This window comes from Eupeodes corollae, chromosome 3, assembly GCF_945859685.1.
Source record: "Eupeodes corollae chromosome 3, idEupCoro1.1, whole genome shotgun sequence".
Classification (NCBI taxonomy): Eukaryota; Metazoa; Arthropoda; class Insecta; order Diptera; family Syrphidae; genus Eupeodes; species Eupeodes corollae.
The window spans coordinates 47,820,968-47,826,967 of NC_079149.1; positions in this window are offsets into that span (position 1 = coordinate 47,820,968).

Here is a 6,000-nt window from a genome sequence, read left to right on the forward strand (position 1 = left end):
TGTGTATAAATAAATAAAATATACATAAATCCGAAAATGACCGCAAATGAAAGAATTTTTAGAATCCTGCATTTTAGTAATTTAAATTTATAGTAAATATTTGCACTTGAGTAGAAAAAATTGCTGTGATAAATAGAATCAAATACAAATTTAATCAAAAAATTAATAATTGAATGGATGTATAGCAGATTGTAAATTTAATTTTTGCTCATGCTCATCTAAATTACTTTTTTGAATTGAGATAAAATGATTTGATTTTCAAATGCTGAAATATACCTAGACACTGACTCTTTTTATATTTGTTGTTTTGTGAAATGCGGACTTCGGAATGGGAGTTTATTTTTAGTTTTGTGTTTTTTGAATGTGTTGTGCCAAAAGGTATTGTTCTTTGCGATTTTTCTTGCAACTTAAGCAGGTTTCTTGGATAGTTCGATGGGATGTCTATCCATTTTAAGATTAGTAAGTTTGGACCATAGAAAGGCAAAGTTCATCATATTATCACTAGTTTTTTTAAAAACTTTTTAAATAAAATAAATTGTTGACAAAAATAAATTGCTAACAAAGTCACAACTAAATTAAAATATTAAAAGGGGTACAAAATGGTCCTGGTATTGTTTGGACTTTATAAATAAATTAGTGTTTTTGATTTGCCTAAAATTAAATTGAGGTACAACGTCTAATAGGCTTTTCACACCAAGTCCAAAACCCGGTTTTCGCCGAAAACCTACATCGAAAACTCAAGTTTTCCCATACATTTTTGGTAAACCACAAGTTTTCGTAAACCACAAGTTTTATATAAAACCGCTCGAAAACTAGTAGCAATTCTAAGTTGAACTAAACAAACAGACCTTTCGAAACATTCAGCGCTCAAATTAATGTAAACAAAACAGCTGATTATTTAAATTATTTAATATTGTTTAAACAATTTCCTTACAAAATAATAATTATTGCTTTTTGTTTTTTATTTACAGAATATAGAAGAGAAAAAAAAACAAAAAAATTACACGTTAAGGGAGCTGTTTGGAAACAAAAAAAACGTCGGGATAAAAGCCCCGATGACTATTTGCGGCACTGAATCATGATCCTCCAGAGTTTCAAACGCTCTTTGTTAAGCGATGAACCTAAATTCACTATGGCTACTGGCGTGACTACGCAAAGAACGATGAAGTCTTGCTAATAGTTCGTTATGACCTTTCCAAGGAATGCGCCTTCGAACTCGTAACCACAAATATGTTCGAAGCTTCCGCTTACTACCCGGAGCAATACTTTCCGGTAACTCCGTTCAGTCACAAGGGTTTCGGAGATACGAGAAATGCGATATGTTCATTTTTGGAGGAGAATAAGTATGGAAGAAAAGATGGCCAGCGATGCCAACATCAAGAAGATTCTCAGTGCTTTGGACAAGTCAGGCGAGTCCTCAAAGAAAGAAGCCAAAGAGATAGTCATGGAGAAATTGCTGCCCATAATAAAAGCTTCAGTGATCGCTATGGATAAGTGAGATTTTGGTACGAATGTGGAACTAAGAATTGACCTTTTCTGCTCCGGCAAAAGGATTTTCAAGATCGTCCAGAATCTTCTCAACCCCGCCCGCATCATTGCTCGGACGGCCACAATATATGGTGATTCTGAAGGTACATTTGGCCAACAGAAGCAATAAGCTCAGTATTTTGGATGAATGAAAAAGAAAATGTTTTAAATAAAATTAATTTTTATTGTAACAGTTTTGTTATTTGTTGATTGTATGATATATTTTCTAAACAATTAGCTTAGTGAATTATTCGGACCGGTTAAAGTGAACAAAGAGGATTGCTGCATCCAAGCGAGCTTGTACTTCTTGTTGGTTCATATAGTGTTCATTCCAACTGACCTCAGAACTTCAGTTGAACCTCTTCGAGACGAGTTAGTGTTTCGCCTTGTCTGCGCTGATATGTTGCTCTATCAGAGCACAGGAAAGGATTAAGGGTGTCAACGGCATAGACTGGGAGTTTTTTGTATGTTAGTATCGAAGCTTTTGTTAAACGACTCAATGACGGGATTCCATTATTTCTTTTGGAGCTCGTATAGATCTTTGTCTTCTTGAAAATCAATTTGATAAGTACCTACATAAGGCTAAAGTTTGTATCTTGCATTTCCAGATCTTTAAGTACATTACAGAGTATATCGAAAGTTCTGCGGCTCATTCTAAAATGTTGTTTAAAATACTCATCATTGCTTACTAAAATTGTACGTTCCCAAAAAGAGCTGGTGCGCACCTGCATAAAATATTAAAGCTCTTCTTTTCTTTCGAAGTTCCAGGATTTGCAAAAGAAAACTATGTACGTTTTTTTTATGATAAAAGGCTTGAGATAATGAAAACAAGTTTAACAAAATCTTCATATTTTGTTCAACTTTCTTTTTATGATCAATTTGAATTGGTTAGAATTCATTTTACTTTCACAAATAATTTGAGAAGTACAAAACTAACATTTTTTTTTTAATACAAAACTTGACAGTCGGTGTTAAACAAATTTAAATGTCAAATGAAAACATGTAAATGTTCAGTGTGAACGATTTTCGGGGTTTCGAAAACATTTTGCCGAAAACTCGGTTTTGGGTTTGGTGTGAAAAGGCTATAAGATTCATTATCTAAATTTTCACATTAAAGTATTTATTTAGTCAAAAAAGAATATTAATTTTAAAGCTTGGCAAAGTTTTTTATGAATTTATTATTAACCAATTTCAAGAAATTTGATCGAAAAATGTGGATCTTATAAAGATTATTTCTATTTATGTAAGAAAACATAAATTGTCAAATAGTTTTAGCGTATTTACTTAAAATAATTGGTAAGGCTTACTTATACATATACACAGTTCCTAACTGAATACATTTTTTAAATATGGTAAAAAATAATTTTGTGATAGTGCGTAGGATAGGATACTGATAGGATAAAAAAACAATGTGTAGACACAATTAATTATTATAATTAATTGTATAGTTAAAAAAGGAATAAATAGTTTAAGAATATTTGAGTCCAAATAAGAACACAGACGAATTAAGATGTGTTTTTATTTCTTTCCAAAAGTATTTTATTTGGTCTTTTGAGCCTAATTACAAGATAGTGTTTAAATCAACAAGAAAAAATAGTTTTTTTTTTAATTACCATAAAGGTAAAGAAATTCAAATTTAAACAAAAAGCCTTGGTTAAAAATAAAGCAGGGTTGGTATTTTAAGCACAGGAATTGAGCTCAGCCAACATTAAAACAAAACAAAACTTAGAAAACTCTAAGCAACATACATTGATTTTTGATTGTTCTTAAGTTTTCGCCACCAGTGGTAAGAGACTTAGAAACAAAATAATCATTGATTTAAACAGTGTTGTGAAAAATAAAATACTAACAAACGTTAACGTGGCTTAACAACTTTAGTGAACAAAAAAAAAACTTTGCTGTGAATTTAATTAAATTCAGAAATCTCCAAAAAATATTCTTGCATAATTAAAAAGAACTTGGAAGTGATCAACAAGTTGTGAGTCGAACCACAGCTAGGTCAACCTGGTGAGCAAAACAAAACCATCTCCAACGGCGACTCTCGAGTACTGAAAGAAGGAGTTGGTTGATATAGCAAAAAAAGGTGTTTGGAGATGTTATTTGAAGAAATGAAAAATCTGTAAACCAATAAACTCTCGGTATACAACAATTGGTGAACAAGTGGGAGATTTAAACTTAGAAATTTATTGTAGAAGAGTATTTCGAAGAGCTTCCCAATATGGTGTCAATAATAATGAGTTAAAAAGTGCAAGAAAATCAAACATGCATGGTCTCAAACTTAATGAGCAAACCATAGAGAAGCCTTACACAGTTCAGACTATGGACCAGGATACCTCGAATCTCCAGTATCAGAATACAAACACTGTTGATGAGACAAGTCGCTATTCGAATTGGTATCAGAGGCTAAATTACATGTATCCAATAACTGTGAAGAAAACGAAGAAATCAACTTTCTAGACTTGACCAGATTGCAGAATAATGAATCATTTAAATATGATAAGAAACAATTACACAATAAAATTTGAATAACTAAACATACAATTGCTTCAGCAAATATTCAACTGGAAGAGATACGTACCGAAGAAACTACGGTTGATGAAAATGGGGTGTACTTATTAAAGTATAGAGTAGTTAAAAATCTGGATAAGACTGAATAAATTTCATTTAAGGCCGTTAAAGAACTATCTGGTTTACGAAAGCAATTATCCTCTAGTTCGATTTTGATGCAGAAAAATTTCAATTATAATGAGAGTCAGCATACAGATTACAAACATTTCTATCTTGAACTAATTAACAAAAATACAAGCACCTCATGTCAAAAATATCATCTTCTTTACCCTGCAGATATACTGAAACGAAGCCCCACTGCAAATTTTCGTGCAATTTCGCTTCAACAAGTGAAAAAATTTCCAATAATTCAATAAAAATAGAACTTACGTTAAAACGTGATACCGTCGTAAAGCTTTTTTCACTTAACGCAACTTGTACGGTAGCTGAAGATTGATAACCTACAGGATTTCCATAATTGAACATGCCTTGCGTTGTTCTACTGATATTTTTGTAAACGGTGTTCTGTCGAATTAGCCAGTTACATTCCTCCTCAAATAATTCAGCCGTAATACTCTTACTTCTAGAAATGCACAACAGTTTAACCTTGAGCCCAATTTCGGACGTACTGTCAAGTATATAAATTCTTTTTTTTAACAGCAAATCGTGAATGTCGAATGCTTTAACCAGCTCTGTTTTTCCTTATCATTTTGATATTCAAAACTTTAAGACCAATGCACTTCGGTATCTCCTCTTTAATCCTTTCCTATTCTCCTAAAGATCGCACTGTGTTTAAAGTTAAAACATGTTAAGGATATCAATAACCCTTTGAGCTCTCGTTAATTATAAAAAAAAATGTTCCAGAACCACCATTAAAAATTTAATAAAAATATGTGTACATTTCTGAACCGCTCGCAGAATGTTCATAAATGAAAACCTAACTAAAATTTTTTAAGCTCAATAAAAAATATTCTGTTGTTAATTTCAAATACTTCACTTCTATATTATTTTTTTTCTTGTATGTTAATTATTTATTTTATGTTACTTATTTAATTTAATACTATATGTTTTTTTTATAAATACACTTTTGGTACACTTGGGCGTATACGTACTTTTCCATATGCGTAATGTTTATGTTCTTTTTCGTCCATCTTAATGGTGTGACGACACAATATTAAAATACATAAAAATAAAGAAATTTTTGAAGAGGCATACAACTCTCGATAGGGAAAATGATCATTTTAAAAACAAAATCAGGTGCAGTTTTTATATGAAACAAAACCTGGTATTATTGAAAAAGTGGATGAAAATTGGAGCGACACGACGACGTTCATAAGTTCTTATGCAAACGTTAATTATTGAAACATAGATGTCATGAAATTTGTGGGCTTATAAAGCCAGCACTTTTGTTGTTTCATTTAATTTGTTTTATTTAAAAATTCTCAAAACCATCCTTTTTGTACAGTTTTTAAAGATTAAATTGTTATTTGAATAACTTTGAATTGCATGTTTTCAATAGCTGAAATTAATTCTGTTTATTTTTTGTTACCATACGTTTACATATTAAGTGTTATTTTTTGAATACATTTGTTTAAGCTGTTTATCAGACTTTTCTAAAAACTGACTTTTCGAAACAAAAAGTTTTAATAACTATAGTAAATTACTGATTCCCTTTTATTAAAAACAAACATCGGAACATGTTGAAACAGTGATAGTTTGTGAATATAAAACAAATGAAACAAACCTAAACAGACCTATTTATTGGAACTTCAAATTGTAGAGTGGATAATTTCATCTACTGCCTTATAATATTAACTGTACTAACTAACAACTCCGTTTTCCATTAGGAAGTTTTCTTTTAAATATAACCCTGAAGCTTTTTTTCCTACAAAAAAATGGAGTGATTGAAGTACCTGCCTGTAATTC